The sequence below is a fragment of the Mobula hypostoma genome, chromosome 11, assembly GCF_963921235.1.
Source record: "Mobula hypostoma chromosome 11, sMobHyp1.1, whole genome shotgun sequence".
Taxonomy (NCBI): domain Eukaryota; kingdom Metazoa; phylum Chordata; class Chondrichthyes; order Myliobatiformes; family Myliobatidae; genus Mobula; species Mobula hypostoma.
Genome location: NC_086107.1, coordinates 20,219,164 through 20,242,836, shown reverse-complemented (window position 1 = coordinate 20,242,836; position 23,673 = coordinate 20,219,164). Strand labels below are relative to the sequence as shown.

The 23,673-nt window shown below is 43.3% G+C and overlaps 1 protein-coding gene across 1 annotated transcript in view; it reads right to left on the bottom strand.

The window, feature by feature from the left end:
- LOC134354237 (transmembrane 7 superfamily member 3-like) overlaps positions 1-12,342 on the bottom strand; it is a 78,825-nt gene extending 66,483 nt beyond the window's left edge. The window contains exon 1 of the mRNA XM_063063141.1: positions 12,296-12,342. The gene's annotated coding sequence lies outside the window, so the exon portion shown is untranslated. The remainder of the gene's footprint in view (positions 1-12,295) is intronic.
- Between the last annotated feature and the right edge of the window lie 11,331 nt (positions 12,343-23,673).

Below are 23,673 nucleotides of genomic sequence, written 5' to 3'. Positions count from 1 at the left end.
GTAAGGTTTCGGGGGTGGGGGGATGATGGAGAGACCAGTAGGAATTCCTGTGATAGGGTGCATACTAATGTTGCCAAGTTAACACTACTTAGAAAAATGAAGTTAGGGGACAAAAAATAAAAGACACAGATATAACCTGTGGAGAGAAAAATCAAGAGATGATTGATTACATGAAATTGTTAAATTCAATATATTCAGAAAAGGGACTCAACCTACCTAGAAAGGAGTTGAGGTGCTTTTCTTCAAGCTGACATCCAGCTTTGTTGCAAAAAAAAAGGAATTAGGAAGTGGTCAGTGCGGTGAGGGGCAATTGAAAGCTTGTAATCATCTTTGAGAATGAATGGAAATACTCTGCAAAGCAATTAGCCAATCTGTTTTTGTTTCTCTAGTGTACAGGAGATCGCATCTTGAACACTGCATGTAGTACATGAAATCTGAGGAAGAACAGCTGCCTTACTGGTTCAGCTGAAAGGATTATGTGGTGCCTTGATGGTGGGAAAGAAATGGTTGAAAGGACAGACTGTGTTTAGAGTCATGGGGTCATACAGCATGGAAGCAGGCCATTTAGCCTATTGTGACCACACTGGCCATTGTGCCCATCTGTATTAATCCTATCTTCCAAATATTTCTGTACCCAAACAATTCAAGGGCTCAGCTTGACACTTTAATACAGGGCACTTCACGAAGCGGAGACCCAAGTTGAAAAGGTGTTAAGCACGCAGGCACAGAATGGATGCAGGAACCTTGACTTCACTTCTCTTTCTCCCAACTTTAGGATTTCTTGAATACCTTCCTTTTTGATCAAGCTTTGAGCCAATAGGTTTACGAGAATATTGCCAAGACTCAACGGCCTGAGTTGTAGGGAGTGGTTGAGCAGGCTAGGACTTGATTACCTGGAACACAGGAAGTTGAGGAGTGACCTTATAGAAGTGTATAAAATCATGACTAGCAAAGATAGCATGAATGCAAACAGTTTTTTTTCTCTCAGAACAAGAGAACCAAAACATAAAAGACATAACATAAAGATGAGAAATTCTTCAGATGCTGGAAATCCAAAGCAACACACAAAAATGCTGGAGGAACTCAGCAGGTCAGGCAGTATCCATGGAAATGAATAAACAGCGAACGTTGGATGCTGAGACCCTTCTTCAGGACTGGAAAGGAAGGGGGAAAGCGCAAGGATAAAAAGATGAGAGGGAGGGGAAAGAGGATAGCGAGAAGGTGATAGGTGAAGTCAGGTGGATCGGAAAGGTAAAGGGCTGGAGAGGAAAGAATCTGATTGGAGAGGAGAGTGGACCATAGGAGAAAGGGAAGGAGGAGGGGACCAAGGGGCAAATGATAGGCAGGTGAGAAGAGGTAAGAGACCAGAGTTGGGAATAGAAGAAGGGAGGGAAACATGTTTTTTAACCAGAAGAAGAAATTGATAATCATGCCATCAAGTTGGAGGCAACCCAGGCAGAATATAATGTGTATAGCTAGATAGATACTCTATCGATCCCAGAAGAAATTACAGTGTCACGGTATATATAGGGTAGAAGTGAGAGTGAGAAGTGAAAGTGAGAGGAGAAAGATTTAAGGGAACCAAAAGGGCAACTTGCTCATGTCAAGGATGGTGTTTGTTAGAATGAACTGCCAGAGGAAGTATTTGAGGCAAGTACAATAACAAATTTTAAAGACATTTGAATAAGTATATGGATAGGAAAGGTTTATAGAGATAGGGGCCAAACACAGTCACATGGGACTAGTTTAGATTGGCACCTTGATCAGCACGGACCAGTCAGGCTGAAGTGCTTGCTTCTGTGCTATGTTATCTGTGATTCTATGACTAGTCTTAAAATTTACCTGTGTGAATTTGAGTTAACTTTTGTCTGACAGCTATCTTTTGGATGCTTCACAATACCGTATAAAAGCAACCAATGGTTTGTTGTCAGGAATGCAAGTAGACTGTGTAGAATCTCCAAATAGATATAAAAGAGACAACTAGTGTACTCAAACAACAGGAATTCTGCAGATGCTGGAAATTCAAGCAACATACATCAAAGTTGCTGGTGAACGCAGCAGGCCAAGCAGCATCTATAGGAAGAGGCGCAGTCAACGTTTCAGGCCGAGACCCTTCGTCAGGTCCTGACGAAGGGTCTCGGCCTGAAACGTCGACTGCGCCTCTTCCTATAGATGCTGCTTGGCCTGCTGCGTTCACCAGCAACTTTGATGTATGTAACTAGTGTACTCATGCAACTTTTTTTGTGGCAGCTGCCTTTCCTCCTAATGCTCTGTTGTATTCATTAAACAAAGATTTCACTCGAAGTTTCTGTCTGGAGTAGTGGAGCCTTAAATACTATATGAGTAAATTCGATTGCATTCCGAAAATAACCCTTAAGACAGACGGTACCTGCCAATTACATAATGATCAACATCCTTTTAAGTACTTAAATAAAGGTCATCAATTTGGAATGTTAATATAGATTCCCTATCCACTGATATTGGATTTACTGCCTTTTTTATTTGTTGCTCGATATACACTCATTCGACATTTTATTAGGTACAGAGTGGGAATCTGGTGTGTTCTCCTGCTGCTGGAACCCATCCACTTCAAGGTTCAACTTGTTGTGCATTCAGAGATGCTCTTCGGCACATCAATGTTGTAACACATGGTTATTGGATTATTGTCAGCCTGAACCAGTCTGGCCATTCTCCTCTGACCTCTCTCATTTTTGTCCACTCTCTGGATGTTATTTTGTTTCTCGCACCTTTCTCTGTAAACTCTGGAGACTGTTGTGTGTGAAAATCCTAGCTGATCAGCAATTTCTGAGATACTCAAACCACCCCATCAGGCAACAACAATCATTCTTCAGTCAAAGTCACGAGATCACCTATTGTCTCAGCTTGCTCCTGCCCCACCGAACTCGTTTCTGCATACCTCGACATGGTTTTATCCCCCCTTGTTCAATCCCTTCCTACCTATGTTCGTGACACTTCTCACACTCTTAAACTTTTCGATGATTTTAAGTTCCCTGGCCCCCACGGCTTTATTTTCACCATGGATGTCCAGTCCCTATATACTTCCATCCCCCATCAGGAAGGTCTCAAAGCTCTCCGCTTCTTTTTGGATTCCAGACCTAATCAGTTCCCCTCTACCACCACTCTGCGCTGTCTAGCGGAATTAGTCCTTACTCTTAATAATTTCTCCTTTGGCTCCTCCCACTTCCTCCAAACTAAAGGTGTAGCCATGGGCACCCGTATGGGTCCTAGCTATGCCTGCCTTTTTGTTGGCTTTGTGGAACAATCTATGTTCCGTGCCTATTCTGGTATCTGTCCCCCACTTTTCCTTCGCTACATCGACGACTGCATTGGTGCTGCTTCCTGCACGCATGCTGAGCTCGTTGACTTTATTAACTTTGCCACCAACTTTCACCCTGCCCTCAAGTTTACCTGGTCCATTTCTGACACCTCCCTCCCCTTTCTAGATCTTTCTGTCTCTGTCTCTGGAGACAGCTTATCCACTGATGTCTACTATAAGCCTACTGACTCTCACAGCTATCTGGACTATTCCTCTTCTCACCCTGTCTCTTGCAAAAATGCTATCCCCTTCTCGCAATTCCTCCATCTCCACCGCATCTGCTCTCAGGATGAGGCTTTTCATTCTAGGACGAGGGAGATGTCTTCCTTTTTTAAAGAAAGGGTCTTCCCTTCCTCCACAATCAACTCTTCTCAAACGCATCTCCCCCATTTCACATACATCTGCTCTCACTCCATCCTCCCGCCACCCCACTAGGAATAGGGTTCCCCTGGTCCTCACCTACCACCCCACCAGCCTCCGGATCCAACATATTATTCTCCGTAACTTCCGCCACCTCCAACGGGATCTCACCACTATGCACCTCTTTCCCTCCCCCATTCTCTCTGCTTTCTGCAGGGATCGCTCCCTACACGACTCCCTTGTCCATTCGTCCTCCCCATCCCTCCCCACTGATCTCCCTCCTGGCACTTATCCTTCTAAGCGGAACAAGTGCTACACATGCCCTTACACTTCCTCCCTTACCACCATTCAGTGCCCCAAACAGTCCTCCCAGGTGAGGCGACACTTCACCTGTGAGTCGGCTGGGGTGATATACTGCGTCCAGTGCTCCCGATGTGGCCTTCTATATATTGGCGAGACCTGACACAGACTGGGAGACTGCTTTGCTGAACATATACGCTCTGTCCGCCAGAGAAAGCAGGATCTCCCAGTGGCCACACATTTTAATTCCACATCCCATTCCCATTCTGATATGTCTATCCACGGCCTCCTCTACTGTAAAGATGAAGCTACACTCAGGTTGGAGGAACAACACCTTATATTCCATCTGGGTAGCCTCCAACCTGTTGGCATGGATATCGACTTCTCTAACTTCCGCTAATGCCCCACCTCCCCCTCGTACCCCATCTGTTATTTATTTTTATACACACATTCTTTCTCTCACTCTCCTTTTTCTCCCTCTGTCCCTCTGACTATACCCCTTGCCCATCCTTTGGGTTCCCCCCTCCTTGTCTTTCTTCCCGGACCTCCTGTCCCATGATCCTCTCGTATCACTTTTGCCAATCACCTGTCCAGCTCTTGGCTCCATCCCTCCCCCTCCTGTCTTCTCCTATCATTTTGGATCTCCCCCTCCCCCTCCCACTTTCAAATCTCTTACTAACTCTTCCTTCAGTTAGTCCTGACGAAGGGTCTCGGCCTGAAACGTCAACTGTACCTCTTCCTAGAGATGCTGCCTGGCCTGCTGCGTTCAGCAGCAACTTTGATGTCTGATGCTTGAATTTCCAGCATCTGCAGAATTCCTGTTGTTTGTGTAGATCACATTTCTTCTCTATTCTGATGTTTGATCTGTACAACGGTAAACCTCTTGACCATGTCTGCAAGCTTTTATGTATTGAGTTGCTGCTATTTGATTGGCTAATTATATATTTGCATTAACAAGCAGGTGTACAGATGTACCTAATAAAGTGGCCACTAATTGTATACATTTTGTAGAAAGGACTGGTATGATTTGTTACCTTTGTATTTTAAGGCTTTCGAGTCTACTACCACTGAAGCCAAAGAGATTCATTCAAGGGCTTGATTACAGGATGAATATACCCTTACATTTGTTAATAGAAACCAAAATAAAGGCTCTTGTCACAGGAGCTCTAATACCTAGAACAGTGCAAAAGAGCTAAAGCGAAAAGTCAAGAATACATGTCAAAAGGTCCATTCGGATTAATAAGCATGCCAAGCAGATTATTCATAAAACAAGATGCTAATTTATTTTAGAAAACCTTGCAAAACATGGAACACAAGTTTCCACTAACCTGGAAAGTATTATAATGAGTTAGCTGTATATTGTCACTAGTAGTTTATTAAATATTAAATCACCTATGACAGAGAGAAATAAATGGCTCACATGGGATCCTATTAATCAGCTGAAACCCTGCCAAGAGCTCTGATAGAGTCTGGTGTTATTAGAAGTGACAGGCTCCAAATGAATGGAGCCTGTCCTCTGAGCTGAAGTCCACTGGCAGACTAGAATAAGGTTACAGGCCAACTATTCAAACCTAACTTTAATCAAATTTCCATCGAAACTTAATTACTAATAGTTAATTAAGTTTAATATGATTAGAGCTGGTGGTCGTGTTGAATGCAAGCGCAGGAATGTATGTCTAATTAACTGATAATGGCTCATTGAGACATAACAAACCTTATCCAGGAATAGGAAACAGGAACCAAGCTCTCAATCACACTGCTGCAGGGATGTTTTTATGAACCTCCCTTATTCTCCACCCCACCCCCACCCCAACCCATCAAACAAGATTGATTTCCTAGGGAATAAGCAAGAGACAGGACTTTCATGAGTACTAATGTTGAATTGATTTGACAGACATTGGATTATTAACATGGATGTGTGAGGTGCAAAAAGATCCAAACTCAACTTGCAAACAAGAGAAGAATCTGCAGATGCTGGAAATCCAAGCAACACACACACAAAATGCTGGAGAAACTCAGCAGGCCAGGCAGCATCTATGGAAAAGAGGAAATAGTCGGTTTTTCGGGCCAAGAACCTTCATCCAGACTGGAGAAAAAACTTGAGAAGTCAGAGTAAGATGGTGGGGGGAGGGGAGGAAGAAATACGAAGAAGTAGGTCATAGGTGAAACTGGGAGGGGGAGGGGGGAAGTAAAGAGCTGGGAAGTCAACTAGCGAAAGAGATAAAGGGCTAGAGAAGGGGGAATCTGATAGGAGAGGACAGAAGGCCATGGAGGAAAAGGAAGGGGGGAGAGCACCAGAGGCAGGTGATGGCCATGTAAGGAGATAAGGTGAGAGGGGGTAATGGGAATAGTGAATGGTGGTGGGTGGGAACCATTACCGGAAGTTCGAGAAATCAATGTTCAAGCCATCAGGTTGGAGGCTTCCCAGACAGAAAATAAGGTGTTGCTCCTTCAACCTGAGTGTGGCCTCATTGCAGCAGTGGAGCAGGCCATGGACTGACATGTCAGAATGGGAAATTAAAACGGGTGTCCACTGAGAGATCTTGCTTTTTCTGGTGGACGGAGCATAGGTGCTCAATGAAGAGGTCTCCAATCTATGTCAGATCACACCAATATAAAGGAGGCCACACCGGGAGCACTGGATACAGTCAATGACCCCAAAAGGTGAAGTGTCGCCTCACCTGGAAGGACTGTTTGGGTTCCTGAATGGTAGTGTGGGAGGAAGTGTCAGGGCAGGTGTGTAACTTGTTCCGCTTGGGTAATTGCCAGGCGGGAGATCAGTGGGGAAGGATGAATGGACAAGGGAGTCATATAGGGTGTCCTCCTTCCCCTGCTCCCACCTTTGTGTTCTGTTGTCTTTCCCCTTCCTTTCCAGTCCTGAAGAATGGTCTCAGCCTGAAACATCGAGTGTTTATTTATTTCCATAGATGCTGCCTGGCCTGCTGAGTTTCTTCAGCATTTTATGTGTTACTCTGGATTTCTAACATCTGCAGAATCTCTGTTATTGAAGAAGATGTTTGTTATTTTGTTATGTCCAGTTTATCCATACCTGTAACAAAGATAAGGTGATGCAAAGCTTAGAAACTATGATAACACAGTTAATCTTTTTAACAGACTGTCTTTATCTGTGTCTTTATAATCAGCAAACTGTTAAACGCTGGCTAATAATGTGGGTGAGCAAACCACCTATGCAAACTATATATTGGTCAGGGTTGACCATGGATAGTGTGTTCCAGTGGTCTACATGATATGCAAGCCAGAAGACAAGCTTAAGGAGTATGATATGGAGAGCAAGATGTTGCCCCCGCAGCAGGATCCCCATCTCTGTGCCACTGATGAACCCAAAGGAGCGGCAGAGTCCAATGCAGTTCGGCACCGGCAACATCACGGGAGTTGCCAGTCAGCATTGAACTCAATTTAGGACTCCCTGAGGGACTCCCGCTCTGGATTTTCCCCCTCAGGGTTTACTCCCAAAGCCTTTCCCATGAGTGGGTATAGCTGCAAGGCAGCAGATGTCTGAGGTCAGTGTTTTCAGAGACGTAAAGTGTATGTTTCATCAAAAAAATGCATCTGTTAAATGTATTTGCTTTTCAATTAATCCTTGTCAACTATGATGAACGAACAACTATTTGTAGACCTCTGATAATTATTAAAGAGCTATCAATTACTTAAATGCAATTAATGACAGCAACGTTCTGAGCATAGTTTTCATGAATTTTTTTTTCCTGTTTTGATAGTGTATATTAGAATTCAGCTTGTGAAAAATTCCCACTCTGAGAAAACAAAATGCAAACACCATTGATCATTTACGGGCAGGCTCTTTTTTCTTGTCCATTGATATGTCTCCTTCACAGTTAAATTGACTCATCATTAATTGGAGTGTTGCATTAGTAATGTGTTACTAAAGGTTACCCACATTCACCTTCAGAGAGCCATGTCTCAGAAAGGCAGCATGCATTGTTAAGGACCTCCAGCACCCAGGGCACGCCCTTTTCTCACTGTTACCATCAGGTAGGAGGTACAGAAGCCTGAAGGCACACACTCAGCGATTCAGGAACAACTTCTTCCCCTCTGCCACCGACTTCTAAATGGACATCGAACCCTTGGACACTACCTCAATTTTTAAAAAACACTATTCGTGTACGTTTTTTAAATCTATTCGAAGTAATTGATTTACTTGTTTATTTATTATTATTTTTATTTTATTTATTTTTTCTCTGCTAGATTATGTATTGCATTGAACTGCTGCTGCTAAGTTAACAAATTTCATGCCACAAACTGGTGATAATAAACCTGATTCTGATTCTCTAAGCTAAAAGAAAGCAACCCACAAAATCCTAGTGAATACTTTGGGGTAACCTTTTCATTTTGTGACAGCAGTGAGGCAACAGTGATTACATTCTCACTACAGGATTGATAAAGGCCATTCAGCCCAATGGATCTGTGCCAGCCCACAGCAGAGCAAGTCTCTACTTAATCCCATTCCCTCTCTTTACATCCCTCTAACCTGCTCTCTTATTTTCAACCATTCTGCTTTGATTCATTTTGCCACCTACATATGCCAGAAATAATTTTCACCGGCCAATTAAACCGGAGGCTATGTTTGAGTTGTAGGGTGGAACTCAAACAACTGAGGCATGTTGCAGGTGTGGGGGTGGAGGGGTGGGGGGGTGTGGTGTGGAAGCCCACACAGTTACGGGTAGAATATGCAAACTCCACATAGACAGCGCCCATGGTCACGATTGAACTGGAGCTGATGGAGCTGTGAGGTGACTGGTGCCCGGTAACAATGATTTCATGAAGCAGGTTTACATTGGAGAATTCTCACAGGCTGGTAAACTGAATGTTCTTTTATTTCCTGTAAATTAAATAGTAATCGTGGGTTCGTTGATCATTTAAGGATTTTTTAAATTGTGAAATTAGTTCATGAATAATTTTATACCTCTCCTCACTTATATCTGAAAATTATTGCTGCATATTTGTACGCCTTTTTGACCAATAGGGAGTCACTATGATTGCTGTGTTTAACTTAAGTAGAATTTGCGTTACAAACCCCTGAACAATAAAAATGTTTTCTCCTTAACAGCCTAGCAACATTTCCAAAAAAATTTCAGCTTTTTATTTGCAGTTGCACATTTCTTCCTCTTTGTACCATATTACATTGAACAATGTTCCATTCTGTACATTCAAAATGGTATCAAATTAAAGCCAAAGCAAGTTTAATTATCAGAGTACATATATGTCACCACATACAACCCTGAGATTCGTTCTCCTACAGCCATACTCAGCAAATCTATAGAATAGCAACTATAACAGGATCAACGCAAACACGAGGAAATCTGCAGATGCTGGAATTTCAAGCAACACACATAAAAGTTGTTGGTGAACGCAGCAGGCCAGGCAGCATCTACTGGAAGAGGTACAGTTGACATTTTGGGCCGAGACCCTTCATCAGGACTAACTGAAAGAAGAGCTAGTAACAAAATCTCTTACTAGCTCTTCTTTCAATTAGTCCTGACGAAGAGTCTCGGCCCAAAACGTTGACTGTATCTCTTCCAATAGATGCTGCCTGGCCTGCTGCATTCACCAGCAACTTTTATGTGTGTTGCTATAACAGGATCAATGCTAGATCAACCAGAGAGCAGAAGACGACAAACTGTGTAAATGCAAATATAAATAAATAGCAATAAATAAAGAGATAATGAGATAAAGAGTCCTTTAAGTGAGATCATTGGTTGTGGTAACATCTCAATGGATGGGCAAGTCACCGTAGTACCCCCTTTTGTTCAAGAGCCTGTTGGTTGAGGGGTAGTAACTGTTCTTGAACCTGGTGGTGTGAGTCCTGAGATTCTTGTACCTTCTACCTGATGGCACAGCATGAAAAGAGCATGGTCTGGGTGGTGGGGATCTCTGATGATGGATGCTGCTACCCTACGATAGTATCTCATGTGGATGTGCTCAGGGGTTAGGAGGGCTTTACCTGTGATATACTGGGCCAAATCCATTACCTTTTGTAGGGTATTGTGTTCAGTCGCAAAGGTGTTTTCATACCAGGGCATGATGTAACCAGCCAATATACTCTCCAATACATATCTATAGAAGTTTGTCGAAGTTTTAGATGTCATACCAAATCTCCACAGGCTCCGAAGAAAGTTTTTTTAAAAATCTCAGATGATTATTCTTATTAGAAAATAACAATTTTCACTCGATTCATGAATTGTTGTCCAAACAGAATTTCATCAAAATACAAGTTGAAATCTTCTTATTTTATTTCAAATTGGAGAGAATGCCATCGGCAAAAAGGCAACAAAGAAGCAGTAGCTAATTCAAATTTAATCACAGGCTAGAATGAATCTGTCTGATTTTGTCTGGACTTCTTCAGACATTCTTCAGAAAACTATCATAGCTTGGTAACTATTACCAATGTTGCAAGTATTTAGTGAAGGAATTTTGAAGCATACCGTCTGTTGTAATTTGAAAAATATTTCAGACGGTTGCACACAGTATCTCTCACAGCCAACAATGTGATAAAAACCAAATGGTCTACTTTAGTGATGTGGCTAGAATAGAATAATAGGCAATATCGGTCAGTAACACAGTGCCATCTGGTGTTAAACTGGGTGATGATCTTTAAGTGTGAGTTGGTCATGAAAGTTTGAAATAGATTTTTTATCAAAGTGCATCTGTGTCACCATATACAGCCAAAAGCTTCATTTCCTTGTGGGCATACACAATAAATCCATAATAAAGTCAATGAAAGATTGCACCAACTTGGGTGGTCAACCAGTGTACAAAAGACAACAAACTCCACAAATACAAAAAAAGAAAGAATAATAATAAATAAATAAACAATAAATATCAAGAGCACAAGATGAAAAGTCCTTGAAAGTGGTTGTGGAAACATTTCAATGATTGAGCAAGTGAAGTTGTGTGAAGTCACCACTTTGATTCAAGAGCCTTAAGGTTGATGAATAATAACTGTTCCTCTACCTGTTGGTATGAGTGCTGAGGCTCCTGTACCTTCTTCAGTGAGAAGAGAGCATGAGGTGGGTGGTGGGGTTTTTTGATGGATGCTGCTGTCCTGCGAAAATGCTTTGTGTATTTGTACTCAGTGATGGGGGGGCTTTACCCGTGATGGACTAGACCATATCCATTACTTTTTGTAGGATATTCCATTCAAAGGCATTGGTGATTGATGCACCAAACTCCAATGTTTGAGACACAAAAAGCATTTGTAAATAATAAAATATTCTTCATTAGAAATTCATAGAATCAGGGAATTGTGCAGAGCAGAATTTGTCCTTTTTGTTCTTCATCAATGCCCACTGTGATGCCTATCTAAATTAATCCCACTTGTCTGAATCACAAACATCCTGCAGACAATGATGGGTAAAATTTCTCATTGGGTCACAACACCTTTCCCTGTAACTGGATCCTGGACTTCTTGACAGAAAGGCCACCGTCAGTCCACGTTGGCAGAAACATCCCTAGCTCCGTCACACTGAGCACCAGCACTCCCCGGGGCTGCATGCTCAGCCCACTGTTCCCACTCCATTGCTAGATCCAGTTCAAACCGAATCATCAAGTTTGCTGATAACACTACAGCTCATCAACAATGACGAGACAACATACAGAGAGGAGGCCGGAGGCTGGTAGAATGGTGCAAGCACAACATTTTGAGTCTCAACATTGTCAAGACCAAAGGGCTGGTTGTAGACCTTAAGAAAGTGCAGTCTGACTATTCTTCACTGCACATACATGGCTCGTCCTTGGAGAGTGTTAAAAGCACCAAGTTTCTGGGAGTGCACCTAATGTACAATCTCAACTGGTCACTCCACACCACCTCTTTAGTCAAGAAAGCACAAAATTGCCTCTATCTTTTGAGGAGATTGAGGCGTGAGGAAACCCTCATTCCCTATCCTAACCAACGTTCACATGAGCACTATCGAAGGTGTCCTGACCAGCAGCATCACGACAGGAATTGCAAGGCACCTGACCACAAATCCCCACAAAGGATTGTGAGAACTGCAGAGAGGATCATTTGGGTCTCTCTTACACACAATAGGGATATTTATCAGAAACATCTATGCAGGGCGTTAGCATTGTCAAAGATCCCTCCGCCCATCCATCCAAAAATCTCTTTCACCTTCTATCATCTGGTCAGACGTACAGTAGCATTAGGACAAGAATGTCACACTGCACCTTCAGACCCAGGCTCAGGATCACACAGAGACTTGGAAGGGTAACACAAAGCTAGGAATTTTGTTAGCAAAAAGAGAACAAAATAGTAGAACTCACAAGCTCTTGGATAACTCAGCTAGAATATCATTAGGCAAGGATCAGGACCACCCAGTTCTGAGGGGGTTAGTACTGCCCCTATAAATACACTCGAGGACACAAAGGAATCTGTACTCAGCTAATTAAAACCTCAGACTCTTAACAAGCTTCCAAGTAACCATTCTGTTAAGAGACAAAAGTCTAAGGATACTTAATTGGACTCCTGCAAAGTCTCGAGGAGAATTAATTGGAAGTATCCAAGGACACGTCAATGATATTAAACCTGATTCTGATTCTTGTGACAACAATAGCAGTTCTACAGTTTTCTGGGGAATTTTTTTCATATTTTTAGCAGTTATTGGAGATTTTATTTTCTCCTGCAATGAAGTCATAGTCATACTTTATTGATCCTGGGGGAGATTGGTTTTCATTACAGTTGCACCATAAATAATAAACAGTAATAAAACCATAAATAGTTCAATAATAATATGTAAATGGTGCCAGGAAATAAGTCCAGGACCAGCCTATTGGCTCAGGTGTCTGACCCTCCAAGGGAGGAGTTGTAAAGTTTGATGGCCACAGGCAGGAATGACTTCCTATGACGCTCTGTGTTGCATCTCAGTGGAATGAGTCTCAGGCTGAATGTACAATGAAGGTGAATATACTAATTTTATTCCATCTGTTTAATATTTGGAATAGCTGTTCAGTGGTGTAGTGGCATCCGCACTAGACTTCAAAGTGAATGGTCCTGGGTTTGAATCTGGCTGGATCCTTGCACGTTTTCCATCCATGCCGGGTTGAGCGTTAAGCTAGCAACTTAGCCTCATAAAAAACAAACAAAAATGCTAAAGAAACAGCAAATTTGCCACCCAAAGCACCACAAGATGTGGAAAGGAACAGCATAAGATATTTGGATTGCTGTAAATTGCCCCTAATGTTGATGAATGCAGGGGAATTGGTGTCAAGATGTAAAGACTGGGGAGCATGAGAAGGCACAGGATTAGTCTAGAGTCTTGATGGCCAAAGGTTCTGTTCTGTGCTGTATACTCTGTGACTCCATTATTTTTGTAGCTCTGTAAATCACTATAATAAATCTTATAGAAATACAACCTTTCTTGTTTCATTGAAAGCAGAGGATGATGTTAATTTTCTAATGAAATATTCTAGTTATGTATCAGTGATAACCATAACAATTACATCTTCCCGTACAGAGTTATTGGTGACATAATTCCTTCCAAATCTAGCGGTACCTGTGGAATTCTGTAAAGCTTTGTGAAACATTGATGACATCCATGGACTGGAACACCAAAAGTGCTGCCGCATATACATCACGTCATCAAAGTTCAAAAAGTTCAAATGTATAAATTATACAGCCTTGAGATTTTTCTGCTTACGGGCAGCCACAAAACAAGAAGCCCAAAGAACCAAATTAAAAACAAAGACGAACACCCAATGCGCAGAGAAAAAAAAACAAATCATGTAAACAATGAAAGCAAGCAACAGCATTCAGAGTGAAAGTAGACCTGAAATCCAGAGCAGCACCATAGCCTCTGCTTCAGTTCATCACACGGCAGGGTAAATTTTCACAAAGCTCACAGACACAAAGCCTGCCCAGAGCAAGACACAGCCTCAGCTTCAGCGTCAAAGAGGGTGGAGAAAACGTCATGGAGCACCGAGCAGAACTGGCCCGACCCTCCCTTCCAGTCCCAACACACTGCCTTTTCAGTCTATCTGGCCCGGCTTTTAAATTGTCCAAAGACCGGGTCATCCCCTGCACTAGAACCCAGGCCCTGGATCAGTGATACGCTCTGGGCCTGCACCCCGCCGCCATATTCCAGACCGTGCACAACCTTTCCAAATCAGCACTGTATTAGATCAATCCAACTACGCGCTCGGTGGACGGGCTCCGAAACTCCTTCACTCCTTCACTCCAATTCTGCCTCCGACTCCATCTTGAACATGCCTCACTCTGACCATTTCCCCTGAACCTTGCTCCGACTTCGCATCACACCCACATGCCTCGATGGTCTGTGAACTGTATGGGGCTATTAGCGAACTGCAGAACGCACACCCCGATGGACTGTTTATTGTCGCCGGTGACTTTAACCACGCGAACCTTAAGTCAGTGCTCCCCAGATTCCATCAGAACGTAAACTTTGCAACGAGAGGGGAGAACGCGTTGGACCATGTTTACACAAACATCCCCGATGTGTACCGGGTGGAGCCCCACCCCCACCTCGGTTACTCAGACCACATCTCTGTTATGCTAATCCCAGCATACAGACCGCTTGTCAGGCACTCCAAACCAGTTCAGAAGCAGGTGAAAACCTGGCCAGCAGGAGCCATCTCTGCTCTTCAAGACTGCTTTGAGCACACTGACTGGCTCATGTTCAGGGAGGCTGCAACCGATGGCGACTCTCCCAACTTAGAGGAGTACACGGCATCAGTGACTAGCTACATCAGCAAGTGCATTGATGATGTCACTGTGACCAAGACCATCACCACACGCGCTAACCAGAAGCCATGGGTGACCGCGGAGGTGCGTGCGCTGCTGAGGATCCCTGACTCCGCCTTCAGAGCAGGCGACAAGGCAGCCCTAACAACAGCGAGGGCCAAACTGTCCCAGGCCATCACAGAGGCAAAGCGTGCACACGCCCAGTGAATCCACAGCCACTTCCAGGACAGCGGCGACACGCGGCGCATGTGGAAGGGCATTCAGGGCATCACCAATTACAAGACAACACCACCTGCCTGTGCTGGTGATGCCTCCCTCCCAGATGCGTTGAATAACTTCTACGCTTGTTTTGAGGCGGAAATTGATGTGGCAGCGAGGAAGACACTCCTCCTCCAATCTGGGGAGAGATAATCCAGTCTTCCTGAAAATGCTCAAGGAAAGGCTGAACTCAGCCCACCAGGAAGTTTTAGACTTGGGGATAAGTGTGGTATGCACCTTCTCCACAACAGTCTCATGGACTTGGGACCTCCTCCAAATGACCAGGTGCTGTGTCTTACCGTGGCTGATGTGAGGAGAACCCTGCGCAGGGTCAACCCACGGAAGGCTGCTGGACCGGACAATATTCCTGGCAGAGTGTTCAGAGGATGTGTAGACCAGCTAGCTGAGATTCTCACTGACATCTTCAACATCTCCCTGAACAGCGCCGTCGTTCCTACATGCTTCAAGTCCGCCACCATTGTCCCTGTGCCGAGGAAATCGTCAGTGCCCTGCCTCAACAACTACCGTCCCGTCGCATTCACATCCATCATCATCATGAAGTGTTTCGAGAGGGTCATCATGAGGCACATCAAGACCCTGCTGCCCCCCTCACTGGACCCCCTGCAGTTCACGTACCGTCCCAACCATTCAACAGATGATGCCATTGCCATCACCCTCCACCTGGTCCTAACCCTCCTGGACAAAAAAGACACGTACGTTCAAATGCTGTTCCTAGACTTCAGGTCAGCATTCAACACAATCATTCCTCAGAAACTGATTGGAAAGCTGAGCCTACTGGCCCTGAACACCTCCCTCTGCAACTAGATCCTAGACTTCCTGACTGGGAGACCTCAGTCAGTCCAGAATGGAAGCAGCATCTCCAACACCATCACATAGTCATAGTCATAGTCATACTTTATTGATCCCGAGGGAAATTGGGTTTCATTACAGTTGCACCAACCAAGAATAGAGTATAAATATAGCAATATAAACCCATAAATAATTAAATAATAATATGTAAATTATGTCAAATGGAAATAAGTCCAGGACCAGCCTATTGGCTCAGGGTGTCTGACCCTCCAAGGGAGGAGTTGTAAAGTTTGATGGCCACAGGCAGGAATGACTTCCTATGACGCCCAGTTTTGCATCATGGTGGAATGAGTCTCTGGCTGAATGTACTCCTGTGCCCAACCAGTCCATTATGTAGTGGATGGGGGACATTGACCAAGATGGCATGCAACTTGGCCATCTGCTGTTCACTCTGCTGACCCACGACTGTGCTGCAACACACAGCTCGAACCACATCATCAAGTTTGCCGATGACCGTGGTGGGTCTCATCAGCAAGAACAATGAACCAGTATACAGAGAGGAGGTGCAGCGGCTAACGGACTGGTGCAGAGCCAACAACCTGTCTCTGAATGTGAACAAAACAAAAGAGATGGCTGTTGACTACAGGAGAGAATGGAGCGACCACTCTCCACTGAACATCGACAACTCCTCCATACAGACCGTTAAGAGCACCAAATTTCTTGGTGTTCACCTGGTGGACAATCTCACCTGGTCTCTCAACACCGGCTCCATAGCAAAGAAAGCCCAGCAGCGTCTCTACTTTCTGCAAAGGCTGAGAAAAGTCCCTCTCCCACCACCCCATCCTCACCACATTCTGCAGAGGTTGTATTGAGAGCATCCTGAGCAGCTGCATCGCTGCCTGGTTCGGAAATTGCAGCATCTCAGATCGCAAGACCCTGCAACGGATAGTGAGGTCAGCTGAGACGATCATCGGGGTCTCTCTTCCCGCCATTAGAGAATTTTACACCACACCCTGCATCCGTAAAGCAAACAGCATTATGAAGGACTCCATGCATCCCTCATACAAACTCTTCTCCCTCCTGCCATCTGGCAAAAGGCACCGAAGTATTCAGGCTCTCACGACCAGACTATGTAACTGTTTCTTCCTCCAAGTTATTAGACTCCTCAATACCCAGAGCCTGGATTGACACCAACCTACTGCCCTCTACTGTGCCTATTGTCTTGTTTGTTATTTATTGTAATGCCTGCACTGTTTTGTGCACTTTGTGCAGTTCAGGGTAGGTCTGTAGTCTAGTGTAGTTTTGTGTTGTTTTTTACATAGTTCAGTGTAGTTTTTGTATTGTTCATGTAACACTATGTTCCTGAAAAACTTTTACTGTGTACTGTACCAGCAGTTATGGTCGAAATGACAATAAAAAGTGACTTGACTTGAAGTCAGTCTCGCCTTCGCTTGCCTCTTCGTTGTTTGCGGTGACAGTTAACCACAATTTTCCACAGAAAGAGTGTTATTAAAAAGGTGTTAAAGGTGTCATAAACAAATCCAATCTATTAAATACCAAACACATCCCTGGGTGCAGTGAGGTTGGAGTGGGGGTCGAATTTGGTTCTCATCCACAGCACAAAACATACTGATTGTAAATTGCCACCCTGCTTTACAGCATACTCAATCTTTACACCTTGGAACTAATAACCTAATGATTTCTTTGTGATGGCATTTACACGTTGGTCCCAGGACAGATCCTCTGATATGTTATCCCTAAGGAATTTAAAGCTACTGGCTCTCTCCACCTTTGATCCCCAAATGAGGACTGACTCACTGACCTGTGATTTCTTCCTCCTAAAGTTAATAATCGGCACTTTGGTTTTGTTGACATTGAAAGAAGGATTGTTGTTATGGCACCAGCCAACATGATTTTCAATCACTCTTCGATATGCCGACTCATAACCGGCTTTGATTCAATCAGAATCAGAATCCTTTATTATCGCCAAGTATGTGGACACATACAGGAAATCTGATGCCGGTTTCCCTGAGCTCTCACTGTACAGAATCAAAAAGCAAACAAAACAATAGTGCAAATAATCATGAACTATATACAATGAGGTATACCTGTGTATGTACAGGTGGACTTGGTTTATAATAGACTAAAATTCAAGTGTTCATAAGACTGATGGCACACGGAAAGAAATTGTTCCTGTAGCTATTTTTCCTGGCATACAGTGATCTAAAGCGCTTACCAGAAGGAAGGAGTTGGAACAGGTGATGTCCAGGATGTGATGGGTCTACAATTATGCTGCTTGCTCGCTTCCTGACGCTAGATGCATATAAGTCCTGGATTGAGGGCAGCTTCACACCAATAATCCTTTCCACAGCCCTGACAGTTCTTTGGAGTCTGTTCTTGTCTTGTTTGGTAGTTGATCCAAACCAGACAGTGATGGATGAACAGAGAACCGACTGGATTATTCCTGAATAGAATTGAATCAGCAGCTCCTGAGGCAGGTTGTACTTCCTGAGTTGACGTAGGAAATACAACCTCTGCTGAGCCTTTTTGATAAGAGTGTCCGCTTCAGGTCCTGGGAGATTGTGACACCCAGAAACCTGAAGGTCTCCACAGCTGACAAAATACTGTTGAGTATAGTGAGTGGGGGGAGTATTGGGGGGCTCCTCCAGAAGTCCACTGTCATCTCCACAGTCTTGAGCGTATTTAGCTCCAGATTGTTCTGACCACACCAGAGGGCCAGCCGTTCCACCACCCGTCTGTGTGCAGACTCATCACCGCCTCGGATAAGGCCAATGACAGTTGTGTCGTCTGCAATCTACAGGAGTTTAACAGATGGATCCTGTGAGGTGCAGTCATTAGTGTAAAGGGAGAAGAGCAATGGGGAGAGCACACATCCCTGGGGGGCACCGGTACTGATTGTCCAGGTGCTAGAAATGGTGCTCCCCAGCCTCACTTGCTGCACCCTGTCAGTCAGGAAGCTTGTGATCCACTGACAGATGGTGGGGGAGACAGTGCCATGTTATATTGCCATGAAGTTAAATACAGCATTGGAACTGTATTTAGCAGCACAATCATAGATATAAAGTGAGTAAAGCAGGAGTCTAAGCACACAGCCTTGTGATGCACATATGCTCGTGATGAGTGAGGAGGAGATGCTGTTACCAATCCATACTAACTGGGGACTGCCGGTGTGGAAAATGAGGATCCAGTTGCACAGAGATATTGAGGCCTAGTTCTTGGAGCTAAGTGATGAAACTTGAAGGGATGATAGTGTTGAATGATGCGCTGAGTTGATGAGGGGCATCCTGACCTATGCACCTTCGTTGTCCAGGTGTTCCAGAGCTGAGTGAAGAGTGAATGAAATGGTATCTGCTCTTGACTTATTGTGAGAGGACGCAAATTGGAGCAGATCCAGGTCACTCCTCAGTCAGGAATTGAATATGCTTCATGACCAACTTAAAGCACTTGGTCATGGTGTATGTAAGTGCTACTGGATGGTAGTCATTGAGGCATGTTCCCATATTATTCCTAGGCACAGGAATGACTGAAGCCTGTTTGATGCAGATGGATATCTCAGACTATCAAAGCAAGAGGCTGAAGATGTCTGTAAACACTACAGCCAGGTTTTCCATACTCTGGGTCAGATGATTTCCAGGGGCCGCCCTCCTGTGCAGTAGTCTGCTCTCACTTCAGCCTCAGAGAGAGACCACGGTATCATTGGGAACTGTGGGGGTTCGTGAAGGTGTTTCCGTGTTCTGTCAGTCAAAGGGAACATGAAAGGCATTGATCTGATCTGGGAGTGAAACTTTGTTTTTTATGTTGCTTGGTTTCGCTTTGTAGAAGGACATGGCATTCAACCCCTGCCACATGGGTCGAGCATCCTCCTGTGACTCATTTAGTCCAGAATTGCTCACTTGCATGTGAGATTGCCTTCTAGAGGTCATACCTAGACCTCTTTTGCTTTCCCGAATTCCACTGATGTAGTCCTCAGCAGATTTTGAATCTCTTGATTCATCCAGGTCACCTGGTTGGGCAAGACTCTGAATGATTTTACAAGGACACTCTTGTTTCTGAGTGTCTTTAGAAGTCCATTACAACCATAGTGTATTCATTCAGATCTTCTGAAGAGTCCTTGAACATTGCCCAGTCCGTCGACTTAAAGTAGTCCTGAATCTGCTCCTCTGCCTCCCATGACCTTTACCCTTCACCTTGTTGCCCTTACGTTTAGTGCCTCACTCTATAGTTTCTAATAAAAACATATTCACTATATTCAATTTTGTTTCTTTGTGGAGCCCCTCTTCAACCACTTCATTTCAAACATTTGATTTATACTGAATATCTTTTATGTGCTGCCCCTGTCAGCACAAAAACTGACTTTGTTTCCTTGAGCTCTCTTCATGTTCCATCTGTTTACATTCCACTTCTATTTCCATTGTCTTTCCTCAAATCTTTTCTATTACTTCTATCTTTTCGTACTGCATTGTACTTTTCATATTGTATAGTATGTGAACAAGACTGTTCTCACATCCATTTTTAGGATTATCTGTAAAATATCAAACTACATCATGAATTTACTTCTTTTATGTAATTTTCCAATTATTAAGAGTAAATTAAGTGATAATTTCAATGTTTCATGAAGCACCACAGACAAATCATCTTCTGTTGTACTTCATTTATTGATTTACTATGATGTAATCATGGTGACTGGATTTAATAGTAATAAATATAATATGACATTCTCCATGCTTTAAAAATGGTGGATGCAGCCCAGTCCATCACAGGAAAAGTCCTTCCCACCATTGAGCACAACAGCAAGAAAACAGCATCCATCATTAAGGACCCCCACTATCCGCGCCACGTTCTCTTCTCGTTGCTTCCATCAGAGATACAGGAGCCTTAGATCCCACATCACTTGGGTCAGGAATAGTTATTATCCTTCAATTATCAGGCTCCTGAACCAATATGGAAAACTTTACTCACTACGACACTGAACCGATCACTACATACATCCCATGTTACTTTCAAGAACTCTACAGCTCATGTTCTCAGTATCATTTATTTACGTATTTATTAATATTATTATTATTTGTATTTGTATAGTGTTGGCACGAGGCCAAGTGGTTAAGGCATTCGTCTAGTGATCTGAAGGTCGCTAGTTCGAGCCTTGGCTGAGGCAACGTGTGTGTCCTTGAGCAAGGCACTTAACCACACATTGCTCTGCGACGACACCGGTGCCAAGCTGTATGGGTCTTAATGCCATACAGAACAACATCAGACAACATCGGTGGCATGGAGAGGAGAGACTTGCAGCATGGGCAACTGCTGGTCTCCCATACAACCTTGCCCAGGCCTGCGCCCTGGAAACTTTCCAAGGTACGAATCCATGGTCTCACGAGACTAACGGATGCCTATAATATTTGTAATTGCACAGTTGGTCTCCTTTTGCACATTGGTTGCTTGTCAGTCTTTAGTGTTTAGTTTTTCTATGATTCTATTGTATTTCCTTGTTCTACTGTGAATGCCTGCAAGAAAATGAATCTCAGAGTAGTATATGGTGGCATCTACAGTATGTACTTTGATATTTCAATTTAATTTGAACTTTGAACGTTAGAAGATTATCTGCTTCAGATCTTTTACTGTGTTTATCAGTACTTTGATTAAGAAGGGAAGAACCTTATATCCAGGTTTGATGATAATTTAGGTACTACAATGATCCTATAAGTACTCTACTTCTCATAGTCCAATACCGCTGTAAATGCTAGAATGGGCAAGAATTCACAGGTTAAACTTGTAGAACTTAAGATGTGCTGTGGAAATCATTAGAGGCTAGAGCAGATACAAAAAAAGATTTTTAAAAAAGTGAATAAAAGATTATTCTTTATCAAAAGGAATTGGTTCACCAAGTGGTAGAGGTCTTGGAGCTATTGTACGAAGCTCTGGTTAGAAACCATCTGCAGTTATTAAGCTTGCCTAAATAACATGAGAGCTGTAACATTTTGAAGTTATGAGAAAAGATTGCATGTATTGCTTGAGTATACACCTAGTGGTCACTTTATTAGGTGCCTCTTGTATAAAGTGGCCATTGAGCATATGTTCTTGGTCTTCTGCTGCTGTAGCCCCTCCTCTTCAAGGTTCTATGTGTTGTGCATTTAGAGATGCTCTTCTGCACACCCCTGTTGTAACGCGTGGTTATTTGAGTTACTGTTGCCTTCCTGTCAGCTTGAACCAGTCTGTCCGTTCTGCTCTGACCTCTCTCATTAACAAGGTATTTTTGCTCATAGAACTGCTGCTCACTGGATGTTTTGTTTTTGTTCTTGTTTTCTGTACCATTCTCTGCAAATTCTAGATACTGTTGTGCACAAAATTCCCAGGAGATCAGCAGTTTCTGAGACATTCAAACCATCTAGCACCAAGAAGTAGATCACATTTCTTCCCCATTCTGATGTTTGTTCTGAACAAGAACCATGCCTCTTTACCATATCTGGATGCTTTTATGCATAGAGCTGCTGCTGCATCCTTGGCTAATTAGATATTTGCATTAACATGCCAGTGTACTGGTGTTCCTAATAAAGTGGCCACCCAGTGCAGCAGAATTGAAGGTGGCATTTCTCAAGTGGAATTTGTTTTTAGGACTTCCTACGTAAATCGGAGACTATCACCTCTAATCCCACATGCCAAAGTCAATTGAAAAGTTCAGAGGTGCTTGGTAGCAGCATTTAATAATATGGACTCAAGCCCAGTAATTAAAGCTGACATACAAATCAGTTATAACCTAGTTGAATGTCAGGGTTAGCTAGAGGGCTGAAGACCTGCTTTCATCTTCCTAGGAGATGGGAGAATGGAACTAGACAGACTGTGTGTAGAACATGAGACAGTGACAAAAATATTTTGTAGAAAAGATGTGTGTGGCTGTATAGAATTTTTTATATTAGATAGGTTCTAATAGATAGATCTCAAAAGGTATCCATACTGTCTTTTTACAGACATCCTCAAGATTGAAAGACACATTCTAACCCCCCAAAAAAGTATGTTCTTATGCAATAATTCCAACTAAATGACTGAAAGACCAATTATATATATAAAAAAGGTCATTTAGACAGAAAAGTTTAATTAAGATCAATGTCATTTTAAACTACCACAGAGATGTCAGATATTTATTTACAATGGAAAATACTCAAGTTAAGCCAACAATGCCATTTGGAAAGGATAAATTTATACCACAAATTTTGAAAGGGGTTTGGATTCCATGGTGACGAATGATTAATGTATTGAAGAAGGTGAAACAGCACCCTGGATACCGAATCCTCTAGATTGGGTGGATTGCCGCCACTTTGTGCCTGACCTGTTGTTTGGTCTCCCCGCGACAAATGGAAAGGGCTTTTCTTAGAGAATTCTTGACATTGCCATTTGCTACAAAATAAAAGAAAGGATTAATGCAAGTGTTTAAGCTGCAGATGGCCATCTCGACTGAGAAGGCTGCATCTAAGCTGTAGATCAACTGGGTCTGATTGCTCTGGGTGGCTCTCGTGATGATGCAGATATTTCTCATGAGGTGATAGGGCACATACATCAGGCTAAAAATGATCAGGACAGAATACATCAGATGGAAAAGCTTTTTCTTTTGGGTGCTTTGCAGGTTGTGCTTTCTGAGTTCTTTGGTGCAGTTCCAGTAGCAGTAGCAGGTGGACATTAAGGGCAGGAGGAAGCCAGTGACCGTGTTGATTGCTGTGTAGGGCAATGACCTGCGAGTGTCGTAGGAAAAGATGTAGAGGGAGCAAATAGTTTGGTTGCTTGAGCAAGGGAGGATGAAAGTTATGATGACCGAGGGGACACTGACTATCAAGGCCATTACCCAGATTCCAATGCACACATAGAA